Here is a 14,688-nt window from a genome sequence, read left to right as displayed (position 1 = left end):
GTGCTGTACAGAAACCCAGCCTAAAACCCCAAACAGCAAGCAATGCATGTGTAGAAGCACGGTGGCTAGGAAAAACTCCCTAGAAAGGCCAAAACCTAGCAAGAAACCTAGAGAAGAACCAGGCTATGTGGGGTGGCCAGTCCTCTTCTGGCTGTGCCGGGTGGAGATTATAACAGAACAAGGCCAAGATGTTCAAATGTTCATAAGTGACCAGCATGGTCAAATAATAATAATCACAGGCAGAACAGTTGAAACTGGAGCAGCAGCACGGCCAGGTGGATTGGGGACAGCAAGGAGTCATCATGTCAGGTAGTCCTGATGCATGGTCCTAGGGCCCAGGTCCTCTGAGAGAGAGAAAGAAAGAAAGAGAGAATTAGAGAGAGCATACTTAAATTCACACAGGACACCGGATAGGACAGGAGAAGTACTCCAGATATAACAAACTGACCCTAGCCCCCCGACACATAAACTACTGCAGCATAAATACTGGAGGCTGAGACAGGAGGTGTCAGGAGACACTGTGGCCCCATCCGACGACACCCCCGGACAGGGCCAAACAGGAAAGATATAACACTACCCACTTTGCCAAAGCACAGCCCCCACACCACTAGAGGGATATCTTCAACCACCAACTTACCATCCTGAGACAAGGCCGAGTATAGCCCACAAAGATCTACGCCACGGCACAACCCAAGGGGGAGCGCCAACCCAGACAGGAAGATCACATCAGTGACTCAACCCACTCAAGTGACGCACCCCTCCTAGGGACGGTATGAAAGAGCCCTAGTAAGCCAGTGACTCAGCCCCTGTAATAGGGTTAGAGGCAGAGAATCCCACTGGAAAGAGGTGAACCGGCCAGGCAGAGACAGCAAGGGCGGTTCGTTGCTCCAGAACCTTTCCGTTCACCTTCACACTCATGGGCCAGACTACACTCAATCATATGACCCACTGAAGAGATGAGTCTTCAGTAAAGACTTAAAGGTTGAGACCGAGTTTGCGTCTCTCACATGAGTAGGCAGACCATTCCATAAAAATGGAGCTCTATAGGAGAAAGCTCTGCCTCTAGCAGTTTGCTTAGAAATTCTAGGGACAATTAGGAGGCCTGCGTCTTGTGACCGCAGCGTACGTCTCTCAGAGAGATAGGTAGGAGCAAGCCCATGTAATGCTTTGTAGGTTAGCAGTAAAACCTTGAAATCAGCCCTTGCCTTGACAGGAAGCCAGTGCAGGGAGGCTAGCACTGGAGTAATATGATAATTTTTTAGGGTTCTAGTCAGGATTCTAGCAGCCGTATTTTGCACTAACTGAAGTTTATTTAGTGCTTTATCCGGGTAGCCGGAAAGTAGAGCATTTCAGTAGTCTAACCTAGAAGTGACAAAATTATGGATACATTTTTCTGCGTCATTTTTGGACAGAAAGTTTCTGATTTTTGTAATGTTACGTAGATGGAAAAAAGCTGTCCTTGAAACAGTCTTGATATGTTCTTCAAAAGAGAGATGAGGGTCCAGAGTAACGCCGAGGTCCTTCACAGTTTTATTTGAGACGACTGTACAACCATTAAGATTAATTGTCAGATTCAACAGAAGATCTCTTTGTTTCTTGGGACCTAGAACAATCAACTCTGTTTTGTCCGAGTTTAAAAGTAGAACGTTTGCAGCCATCCACTTCCTTATGTCTGAAACACATGCTTCTAGCGAGGGCAATTTTGGGGCTTCACCATGTTTCATTGAAATGTACAGCTGTGTGTCATCCGCATAGCAGTGAAGGTTAACATTATGTTTTCGAATGACATCCCCAAGAGGTAAAATATATAGTGAAAACAATAGTGGTCCTAAAACGGAACCTTGAGGAACACCGAAATTTACAGTTGATTTGTCAGAGGACAAACCATTCACAACTGATATCTTTCCGACAGATAAGATCTAAACCAGGCCAGAACTTGTCTGAGTGAGTTTTTGCGCTACAGAGTAAAGCCGGCATTGTTCCTCCTGCTGTTATTGAAAAACCTACACGCTCGGTTGATATATTATCGACCGCTCTTTCCTGTGGATTTCTGACCATAACGCCACAAACAAACGGAGGTATTTTGGGTATAAGAATAATCTTTATTGAACAAAAGGAACATTTGTTGTGTAACGGGAAGTCTCGTCAGTGAAAACATCCAAAGATCATCAAAGGTAAACGGATAATTTGATTGCTTTTCTGATTTTCGTGACCAAGCTTCCTGATGCTAAGTGTACATAATGCTATGTTAGGCTTTCGGTAAACTTACACAAATGCTTGGATTGCTTTCGCTGTAAAGCATAATTTCAAAATCTGAGACGACAGGTGGATTAACAAAAGGCTAAACTGTGTTTTGCAATATTGCACTTGTGATTTCATGAATATGAATACTTTTATGTAATATTATTTGACTGTTGCGCTGTGCTATTCAGCGGTTGCTGACGAAAATGATCCCGCGACAGGGATGGGTAGCGTCAAGAAGTTATTAAATTACTGAAAATATTTAATTTTCACGAAATCACAAGTGCAAAACACAGCTTAGCTTGTTGTAAATTCATCTGGTGTGTCAGATTTCAAAAAAGCTTTACAGCAAAAGCTATCCAATCGTTTATGTAAGGACATCTCTCCTAGCAGACAAAACATTACAAAGAGCTAGCAGCAAAGTAGATTGGTCACGAAAGTTAGAAAAGCAATAAAATGAATCGCTTACCTTTGATGATCTTTGGGTTTTTGCACTCACGAGACTCCCAGTTACACAATAAATGTTACTTTTGTTCGATAAAGACTATTTTTATATCCAAAAACGTGGTTGGCACGTTTTGTTCAGAAATCCACAGGCTCGAGTGGTCACGACGGGGCAGACGAAAATTCCAAAAAGTATCCGTAAAGTTCGTAGAAACATGTAAAACGTTTTTATAATCAATCCTCAGATTGTTTTTACAATAAATAATCGATAATATTTCAACCAGACCGTAGCTCTTTCAATAGGAGAGAGAGAGAAAATGTCTGCTCCAAGCTGTTGCGCATGCAAAGCTCTGCTGGCACCCAGCCATCCACTGACGCAATGTAATCGTTCTCGCTCATTTTTCAGAATAAAAGCCTGAAACTATGTCTAAAGACTGTTCACAACGTGTGCAAGCCATAGGGAAATGAATATGGTTGATATCCCTTTAAATGGAGGGAAGGCATGCAATGGAACAGGGAGATTTGTTTCTCTTAGGCACTTCCTGGTTGGATTTTCCTCAGGTTTTCGCCTACAATATCGGTTCTGTTATACTCACAGACAATATTTTGACAGTTTTGGAAACTTTTCTATCCTAATCTGACAATTATATGCATATTCTAGATTCTGGGCCTGAGAAATAGGCAGTTTCATTTGGGTACGTTTTTCATCCAAACATCATAATACTGCCCCCTACACTCAACAGGTTAAATAACTGGTGGGGGTTAACACCTCACACCCTGTTGTAAATCAAGGACAGAACATTCAGCATCTCCCTCTCCAATGTTCACCAGAGGAATGTGCCTTTGTTTTAAGAAAACTTTTACAGACTAAACTCGAACACATTCTAAAGCGAAAATTAGAACAATATTTATAATATAGATCATGGGGAAGGGTCAGAGGGGATCTAAAGACCTCTAATGTCATTTTGGTTGTTATTTTGTGATGTCGTTAAAACAATTATAAAGGAAATACAGCAATGGGACATTAAAAACTGTAATATCTTATTTTTCACAGAGTCGTGGCTGAACGATGACATGAATAAAATACAGCTGGTGGGTTTTACACTTTTTCGTCAGGATAGAACAGCAGCCTCTGCTAAGACAAGGGGTGGTGATCTATGTATATTTGTAAACAACAGCTGGTGCATGAAATCTAAGGAAGTCTCAAGGTTTTGCTCGCCTGAGATAGAGTATCATGTTAAGCTGTAGACCACACTTTTTTACCAAGAGTGTTTTCATCTATATTCTTCATAGCTGTCTATTTACCATCACAAACCAAAGCTGGCATTAAGAGCGCACTCAATGAGATGTATACGGCCGTAAGCAAACAGGAAAGCGTTCATCCAGAGGCAACGCTCCTAGTGGCCAGAGACTTTAATGCAGGGAAACTTAAATCCGTTGTACCTAATTTATACCAGCATGTTAAATGTGCAACCAGAGGGGGAAAAAACTATAGACTACCTTTACTCCACACACAGAGATGCGCACAAAGCTCTCCCTCGCCCCCCATTTGGCAAATCTGAACATAATTATATCCTCCTGATTCCTGCTTACAAGCAAAAACTAAAGCAGGAACCACCAGTAACTCTGTTAATAAAAAAGTGGTCCGATGCAGCAGATGCTAAGCTACAGAACCGTTTTGCTAGCACAGACTGGAATATGTTCCTGGATTCTTCCGATGGCATTCAGGAGTACACCACATCAGCCACTGGCTTCATCAATAAGTGCATTGATGACTTTGTCCCACTGTGACTGTACATACAGACAGCTGCAGCTTTCAAGGAACGGAACTCTAACCCGGAAGCTTATGAGAAATCCTGCTATGCCCTCCGACGAACCATCAAACAGGCAAAGCATCAATACAGGACTAAGATTTAATCTTACTACACTGGCTCCGATGCTCGTCAGATGTGGCAGGGCTTGCAAACTATTACAGACTACAAAGGGAAGCACAGCCGTAAGCTGCCCAGTGACATGATCCGACCAAACTAGCTACATTTCTTCTATGCTCGCTTCGAGGCAAGTAACACTGAAACATGCATGAGAGCATCAGCTGTTCCGGACGACTGTGTGATCACGCTCTACGTAGCCGGTGTGAGTAAGACCTTTAAACAGGTCAACATTCACAAGGCCACAGGGCCAGACGGATTACCAGGACGTGTACTCCGAGCATGCGCTGACTAACTGGCAAGTGTCTTCGCTGACATTTTCAATGTGTCCCTAAGTCTGTAATACCAACACATTTCAAGCAGATCACCATAGTCCCTGTGCCCAGGATTACTAAATCACTACCGTCCCATAGCACTCACGTATGTAGCCAAGAAGTGCTCACATCAACACCATCATCCCAGAAATCCTAGACCAACTCCGATTTGCATACTGCCCCAGCAGATCCAGAGATAATGCAATTTATATTGCTCTCCAGATTGCCCTTTCCCACCTGCACAAAAATAATTTTCTATGTGAAAATGCTTTTCATTGACTACAGCTCAGCATTCAACACCATAGTGCCCTCAAAGCTCATCATTAAGCTAAGGACCCTGGGAATCTGCCACTGCATCCGGGTTTGGCCGCCCCCAGGTGGTACAGGTAGGTAACTACACATCCGCCACTCTGATCCTCAATGCAGGGGCCCCTCAGGGGTGGGTGCTCAGTCTCTTCCTGTACTCCCTGTTCACTCATGACTGCATGGCCAGGCACGACTCCAACATCATCAAGTTTGCTGATGACACAACAGTAGGCCTGATCATCGATAACGATGAGCCAGTCTATAGGGAGGAGGTCAGAGACCTGGCCGTGTGGTGCCAGGACAACAACCTCTCCCTCAACGTGTTCAAGACAAAGGAGATGATTGTGGACTACAGGAAAAAGAGGACCAAGCATGCCCCCATTCTCATCAATGGGGCTGTAGTGGAGCAGGTTGAGAGCTTCAAGTTCCTTGGTGTCCACATCAACTATTGTGGTCCAAACACACCAAGACAGTCGTGAAGAGGGCACGATAAAGCCTATTCCCATTCAGGAGACTGAAAAGATTTGGCATGGGTCATCAGATCCTCAAAAAGTTATACAGCTGCACCAACGAGAGCATCCGGACTAGTCGCATCACTACCTGGTATGGCAACTGCTCGGTCTCCAACCGCAAGGCACTACAGAGGGTAGTGAGTACAGCCCAGTACATCACTGGGGCCAAGCTTCCTGCCATCCAGGACCTCTATACCAGGCGGTGTCAGAGAAAGACCCTAGAAATTTTCAAAGACTCCAGCCACCCTTGTCATAGACAGGATGCATGTTTTGGAATATTTTTTATTCTATACAGGCTTCTGTCTTTCCACTCTGTCAATTAGGTTATTATTGTGGAGGAACTACAATGTTGTTGATCCGTCCTTAGTTTTCTTCTATCACAGCAATTAAACTCTAATTGTTTTAAAGTCGTCATTGGCCTCATGGTGAAATCCTTCTTTTCCTTCTTCTCTGGCATCGGAATTAGGAAGCTTGTCTGTATTTTTGTAGTGACTGGGTGTATTGATACACCATCCAAAGTGAAATGAATAACTTCACCATAGTCAAATGGATATTCATTGTCTGTTTTTTGTGGTTGTTTCTTTTATCTACCAATACTGTAGGTCTCCTTCTTTGCGAGGCATTGGAAAACCTCCCTGTTCTTTGTGGTTGAATCTGTGTTTGAAGTTCCCTGCTCAAATAAGGGATCTTACAGATAATTGTACGTGTGTGGTACAGCGATGAGGTAGTTATTTTAAAAAAGCATATTATTTAAACACTATTATTGCACACAGAGTCCATGCAATTTATTATGTGACTTGTTAAGTACATTTTTAGCCTGAACTTTTTTAGGCTTGCCATAACAAAGTTACTTATTCAATCAAGACATTTCAGCTTTTCATTTTTTATTAATTTGTAAGATAATACATTTTTTTAAACATAATACCACTTTTACATTATGGGGTATTGTGTGTAGGCCAATGACCCCAAAATGTAATCAATTTTAATTTCCGGCTATAACAACAAAATGAGGAAAAAGTGAAGGGCTGTGAGTACTTTCTGAAGGCACTGTTTATTATCCACAATAGATGTATCGTCGAGTGGGTTAAGAGTGCAGGACATGGTATGGTTTATATTGTTTTAAATGTATAGAGCACCTGTCTATTGAACTATGCTACCCTTTGATATTTGCACTATATTACCGGAGTGATCATCATGTAATCAAGGACATTGTTCTTTCTCTACACTCATAGCAAAACACCACACTACATCAGAAATTATACACATCATTACGTTTAATCGGAAAGTATTCTTTGACTTCATAAAACCTAATTTAGACTGACTACAATATTTTACCCTGTGGATATTAGTATCACTTTGTATAATGATAAGAGACAGGCGCAGGAATTTGTTTATTTCTCTACCAAAAATAGCGTACGTCATGAACATGACGGGGACGAAGCCCAAAACAAACACGTGTATATATATATATACTGTATATATAACACAGGGCCCAAACAAACAAAGAGCGAATAAACATACGGGACGAGACCGGTAATAACAATACACGGGATGAGACCTGTAGTAACAAATGCACACTAACACGCAAGCCGATACAACATAGCACAGGTACTCACAAGACCAACGGACATGGAACAGAGGAAACATATACAGTTGAAGTCGGAAGTTTACATACACTTAGGTTGGAGTCATTAAAACTAGTTCTTTCAACCACCTCACACATTTTGGACATCTACTTTGTGCATGACACAAGTGATTTTTCCAACAATTGTTCACAGACAGATTATTTCACTTATAATTCACTGTATCACAATTCCAGTGGGTCAGAAGTTTACATACACTAAGTTGACTGTGCCTTTACACAGCTTGGAAAATTCCAGAAAATGATGTCATGGCAGGTAGTCAGGTAGTCCTGATGCATGGTCCTAGGGCCCAGGTCCTCTGAGAGAGAGAAAGAAAGAAAGAGAGAATTAGAGAGAGCATACTTAAATTCACACAGGACACCGGATAGGACAGGAGAAGTACTCCAGATATAACAAACTGACCCTAGCCCCCCGACACATAAACTACTGCAGCATAAATACTGGAGGCTGAGACAGGAGGTGTCAGGAGACACTGTGGCCCCATCCGACGACACCCCCGGACAGGGCCAAACAGGAAAGATATAACACTACCCACTTTGCCAAAGCACAGCCCCCACACCACTAGAGGGATATCTTCAACCACCAACTTACCATCCTGAGACAAGGCCGAGTATAGCCCACAAAGATCTACGCCACGGCACAACCCAAGGGGGAGCGCCAACCCAGACAGGAAGATCACATCAGTGACTCAACCCACTCAAGTGACGCACCCCTCCTAGGGACGGTATGAAAGAGCCCTAGTAAGCCAGTGACTCAGCCCCTGTAATAGGGTTAGAGGCAGAGAATCCCACTGGAAAGAGGTGAACCGGCCAGGCAGAGACAGCAAGGGCGGTTCGTTGCTCCAGAACCTTTCCGTTCACCTTCACACTCATGGGCCAGACTACACTCAATCATATGACCCACTGAAGAGATGAGTCTTCAGTAAAGACTTAAAGGTTGAGACCGAGTTTGCGTCTCTCACATGAGTAGGCAGACCATTCCATAAAAATGGAGCTCTATAGGAGAAAGCTCTGCCTCTAGCAGTTTGCTTAGAAATTCTAGGGACAATTAGGAGGCCTGCGTCTTGTGACCGCAGCGTACGTCTCTCAGAGAGATAGGTAGGAGCAAGCCCATGTAATGCTTTGTAGGTTAGCAGTAAAACCTTGAAATCAGCCCTTGCCTTGACAGGAAGCCAGTGCAGGGAGGCTAGCACTGGAGTAATATGATAATTTTTTAGGGTTCTAGTCAGGATTCTAGCAGCCGTATTTTGCACTAACTGAAGTTTATTTAGTGCTTTATCCGGGTAGCCGGAAAGTAGAGCATTTCAGTAGTCTAACCTAGAAGTGACAAAATTATGGATACATTTTTCTGCGTCATTTTTGGACAGAAAGTTTCTGATTTTTGTAATGTTACGTAGATGGAAAAAAGCTGTCCTTGAAACAGTCTTGATATGTTCTTCAAAAGAGAGATGAGGGTCCAGAGTAACGCCGAGGTCCTTCACAGTTTTATTTGAGACGACTGTACAACCATTAAGATTAATTGTCAGATTCAACAGAAGATCTCTTTGTTTCTTGGGACCTAGAACAATCAACTCTGTTTTGTCCGAGTTTAAAAGTAGAACGTTTGCAGCCATCCACTTCCTTATGTCTGAAACACATGCTTCTAGCGAGGGCAATTTTGGGGCTTCACCATGTTTCATTGAAATGTACAGCTGTGTGTCATCCGCATAGCAGTGAAGGTTAACATTATGTTTTCGAATGACATCCCCAAGAGGTAAAATATATAGTGAAAACAATAGTGGTCCTAAAACGGAACCTTGAGGAACACCGAAATTTACAGTTGATTTGTCAGAGGACAAACCATTCACAACTGATATCTTTCCGACAGATAAGATCTAAACCAGGCCAGAACTTGTCTGAGTGAGTTTTTGCGCTACAGAGTAAAGCCGGCATTGTTCCTCCTGCTGTTATTGAAAAACCTACACGCTCGGTTGATATATTATCGACCGCTCTTTCCTGTGGATTTCTGACCATAACGCCACAAACAAACGGAGGTATTTTGGGTATAAGAATAATCTTTATTGAACAAAAGGAACATTTGTTGTGTAACGGGAAGTCTCGTCAGTGAAAACATCCAAAGATCATCAAAGGTAAACGGATAATTTGATTGCTTTTCTGATTTTCGTGACCAAGCTTCCTGATGCTAAGTGTACATAATGCTATGTTAGGCTTTCGGTAAACTTACACAAATGCTTGGATTGCTTTCGCTGTAAAGCATAATTTCAAAATCTGAGACGACAGGTGGATTAACAAAAGGCTAAACTGTGTTTTGCAATATTGCACTTGTGATTTCATGAATATGAATACTTTTATGTAATATTATTTGACTGTTGCGCTGTGCTATTCAGCGGTTGCTGACGAAAATGATCCCGCGACAGGGATGGGTAGCGTCAAGAAGTTATTAAATTACTGAAAATATTTAATTTTCACGAAATCACAAGTGCAAAACACAGCTTAGCTTGTTGTAAATTCATCTGGTGTGTCAGATTTCAAAAAAGCTTTACAGCAAAAGCTATCCAATCGTTTATGTAAGGACATCTCTCCTAGCAGACAAAACATTACAAAGAGCTAGCAGCAAAGTAGATTGGTCACGAAAGTTAGAAAAGCAATAAAATGAATCGCTTACCTTTGATGATCTTTGGGTTTTTGCACTCACGAGACTCCCAGTTACACAATAAATGTTACTTTTGTTCGATAAAGATTATTTTTATATCCAAAAACGTGGTTGGCACGTTTTGTTCAGAAATCCACAGGCTCGAGTGGTCACGACGGGGCAGACGAAAATTCCAAAAAGTATCCGTAAAGTTCGTAGAAACATGTAAAACGTTTTTATAATCAATCCTCAGATTGTTTTTACAATAAATAATCGATAATATTTCAACCAGACCGTAGCTCTTTCAATAGGAGAGAGAGAGAAAATGTCTGCTCCAAGCTGTTGCGCATGCAAAGCTCTGCTGGCACCCAGCCATCCACTGACGCAATGTAATCGTTCTCGCTCATTTTTCAGAATAAAAGCCTGAAACTATGTCTAAAGACTGTTCACAACGTGTGCAAGCCATAGGGAAATGAATATGGTTGATATCCCTTTAAATGGAGGGAAGGCATGCAATGGAACAGGGAGATTTGTTTCTCTTAGGCACTTCCTGGTTGGATTTTCCTCAGGTTTTCGCCTACAATATCGGTTCTGTTATACTCACAGACAATATTTTGACAGTTTTGGAAACTTTTCTATCCTAATCTGACAATTATATGCATATTCTAGATTCTGGGCCTGAGAAATAGGCAGTTTCATTTGGGTACGTTTTTCATCCAAACATCATAATACTGCCCCCTACACTCAACAGGTTAAATAACTGGTGGGGGTTAACACCTCACACCCTGTTGTAAATCAAGGACAGAACATTCAGCATCTCCCTCTCCAATGTTCACCAGAGGAATGTGCCTTTGTTTTAAGAAAACTTTTACAGACTAAACTCGAACACATTCTAAAGCGAAAATTAGAACAATATTTATAATATAGATCATGGGGAAGGGTCAGAGGGGATCTAAAGACCTCTAATGTCATTTTGGTTGTTATTTTGTGATGTCGTTAAAACAATTATAAAGGAAATACAGCAATGGGACATTAAAAACTGTAATATCTTATTTTTCACAGAGTCGTGGCTGAACGATGACATGAATAAAATACAGCTGGTGGGTTTTACACTTTTTCGTCAGGATAGAACAGCAGCCTCTGCTAAGACAAGGGGTGGTGATCTATGTATATTTGTAAACAACAGCTGGTGCATGAAATCTAAGGAAGTCTCAAGGTTTTGCTCGCCTGAGATAGAGTATCATGTTAAGCTGTAGACCACACTTTTTTACCAAGAGTGTTTTCATCTATATTCTTCATAGCTGTCTATTTACCATCACAAACCAAAGCTGGCATTAAGAGCGCACTCAATGAGATGTATACGGCCGTAAGCAAACAGGAAAGCGTTCATCCAGAGGCAACGCTCCTAGTGGCCAGAGACTTTAATGCAGGGAAACTTAAATCCGTTGTACCTAATTTATACCAGCATGTTAAATGTGCAACCAGAGGGGGAAAAAACTATAGACTACCTTTACTCCACACACAGAGATGCGCACAAAGCTCTCCCTCGCCCCCCATTTGGCAAATCTGAACATAATTATATCCTCCTGATTCCTGCTTACAAGCAAAAACTAAAGCAGGAACCACCAGTAACTCTGTTAATAAAAAAGTGGTCCGATGCAGCAGATGCTAAGCTACAGAACCGTTTTGCTAGCACAGACTGGAATATGTTCCTGGATTCTTCCGATGGCATTCAGGAGTACACCACATCAGCCACTGGCTTCATCAATAAGTGCATTGATGACTTTGTCCCACTGTGACTGTACATACAGACAGCTGCAGCTTTCAAGGAACGGAACTCTAACCCGGAAGCTTATGAGAAATCCTGCTATGCCCTCCGACGAACCATCAAACAGGCAAAGCATCAATACAGGACTAAGATTTAATCTTACTACACTGGCTCCGATGCTCGTCAGATGTGGCAGGGCTTGCAAACTATTACAGACTACAAAGGGAAGCACAGCCGTAAGCTGCCCAGTGACATGATCCGACCAAACTAGCTACATTTCTTCTATGCTCGCTTCGAGGCAAGTAACACTGAAACATGCATGAGAGCATCAGCTGTTCCGGACGACTGTGTGATCACGCTCTACGTAGCCGGTGTGAGTAAGACCTTTAAACAGGTCAACATTCACAAGGCCACAGGGCCAGACGGATTACCAGGACGTGTACTCCGAGCATGCGCTGACTAACTGGCAAGTGTCTTCGCTGACATTTTCAATGTGTCCCTAAGTCTGTAATACCAACACATTTCAAGCAGATCACCATAGTCCCTGTGCCCAGGATTACTAAATCACTACCGTCCCATAGCACTCACGTATGTAGCCAAGAAGTGCTCACATCAACACCATCATCCCAGAAATCCTAGACCAACTCCGATTTGCATACTGCCCCAACAGATCCAGAGATAATGCAATTTATATTGCTCTCCAGATTGCCCTTTCCCACCTGCACAAAAATAATTTTCTATGTGAAAATGCTTTTCATTGACTACAGCTCAGCATTCAACACCATAGTGCCCTCAAAGCTCATCATTAAGCTAAGGACCCTGGGAATCTGCCACTGCATCCGGGTTTGGCCGCCCCCAGGTGGTACAGGTAGGTAACTACACATCCGCCACTCTGATCCTCAATGCAGGGGCCCCTCAGGGGTGGGTGCTCAGTCTCTTCCTGTACTCCCTGTTCACTCATGACTGCATGGCCAGGCACGACTCCAACATCATCAAGTTTGCTGATGACACAACAGTAGGCCTGATCATCGATAACGATGAGCCAGTCTATAGGGAGGAGGTCAGAGACCTGGCCGTGTGGTGCCAGGACAACAACCTCTCCCTCAACGTGTTCAAGACAAAGGAGATGATTGTGGACTACAGGAAAAAGAGGACCAAGCATGCCCCCATTCTCATCAATGGGGCTGTAGTGGAGCAGGTTGAGAGCTTCAAGTTCCTTGGTGTCCACATCAACTATTGTGGTCCAAACACACCAAGACAGTCGTGAAGAGGGCACGATAAAGCCTATTCCCATTCAGGAGACTGAAAAGATTTGGCATGGGTCATCAGATCCTCAAAAAGTTATACAGCTGCACCAACGAGAGCATCCGGACTAGTCGCATCACTACCTGGTATGGCAACTGCTCGGTCTCCAACCGCAAGGCACTACAGAGGGTAGTGAGTACAGCCCAGTACATCACTGGGGCCAAGCTTCCTGCCATCCAGGACCTCTATACCAGGCGGTGTCAGAGAAAGACCCTAGAAATTTTCAAAGACTCCAGCCACCCTTGTCATAGACAGGATGCATGTTTTGGAATATTTTTTATTCTATACAGGCTTCTGTCTTTCCACTCTGTCAATTAGGTTATTATTGTGGAGGAACTACAATGTTGTTGATCCGTCCTTAGTTTTCTTCTATCACAGCAATTAAACTCTAATTGTTTTAAAGTCGTCATTGGCCTCATGGTGAAATCCTTCTTTTCCTTCTTCTCTGGCATCGGAATTAGGAAGCTTGTCTGTATTTTTGTAGTGACTGGGTGTATTGATACACCATCCAAAGTGAAATGAATAACTTCACCATAGTCAAATGGATATTCATTGTCTGTTTTTTGTGGTTGTTTCTTTTATCTACCAATACTGTAGGTCTCCTTCTTTGCGAGGCATTGGAAAACCTCCCTGTTCTTTGTGGTTGAATCTGTGTTTGAAGTTCCCTGCTCAAATAAGGGATCTTACAGATAATTGTACGTGTGTGGTACAGCGATGAGGTAGTTATTTTAAAAAAGCATATTATTTAAACACTATTATTGCACACAGAGTCCATGCAATTTATTATGTGACTTGTTAAGTACATTTTTAGCCTGAACTTTTTTAGGCTTGCCATAACAAAGTTACTTATTCAATCAAGACATTTCAGCTTTTCATTTTTTATTAATTTGTAAGATAATACATTTTTTTAAACATAATACCACTTTTACATTATGGGGTATTGTGTGTAGGCCAATGACCCCAAAATGTAATCAATTTTAATTTCCGGCTATAACAACAAAATGAGGAAAAAGTGAAGGGCTGTGAGTACTTTCTGAAGGCACTGTTTATTATCCACAATAGATGTATCGTCGAGTGGGTTAAGAGTGCAGGACATGGTATGGTTTATATTGTTTTAAATGTATAGAGCACCTGTCTATTGAACTATGCTACCCTTTGATATTTGCACTATATTACCGGAGTGATCATCATGTAATCAAGGACATTGTTCTTTCTCTACACTCATAGCAAAACACCACACTACATCAGAAATTATACACATCATTACGTTTAATCGGAAAGTATTCTTTGACTTCATAAAACCTAATTTAGACTGACTACAATATTTTACCCTGTGGATATTAGTATCACTTTGTATAATGATAAGAGACAGGCGCAGGAATTTGTTTATTTCTCTACCAAAAATAGCGTACGTCATGAACATGACGGGGACGAAGCCCAAAACAAACACGTGTATATATATATATACTGTATATATAACACAGGGCCCAAACAAACAAAGAGCGAATAAACATACGGGACGAGACCGGTAATAACAATACACGGGATGAGACCTGTAGTAACAAATGCACACTAACACGCAAGCCGATACAACAT

At 42.2% G+C, this 14,688-nt stretch overlaps 1 long non-coding RNA gene across 1 annotated transcript in view; it reads right to left on the bottom strand.

Annotated features, from left to right (window-relative positions):
- Positions 1 to 220: 220 nt before the first annotated feature.
- LOC149983252 (uncharacterized) overlaps positions 221 to 14,688 on the bottom strand; it is a 222,149-nt gene continuing 207,681 nt past the window's right edge. Inside the window, exon 3 of the long non-coding RNA XR_016495995.1 lies at positions 221 to 342. This is a non-coding gene — a long non-coding RNA (uncharacterized LOC149983252). The remainder of the gene's footprint in view (positions 343 to 14,688) is intronic.

This window comes from Oncorhynchus mykiss, chromosome 5, assembly GCF_057628025.1.
Source record: "Oncorhynchus mykiss isolate SJ-2025 chromosome 5, ASM5762802v1, whole genome shotgun sequence".
In the NCBI taxonomy this organism is placed as follows: domain Eukaryota; kingdom Metazoa; phylum Chordata; class Actinopteri; order Salmoniformes; family Salmonidae; genus Oncorhynchus; species Oncorhynchus mykiss.
The sequence above is the reverse complement of the archived record's forward strand: the minus strand, read 5'-3'. Positions and strand labels throughout refer to the sequence as shown.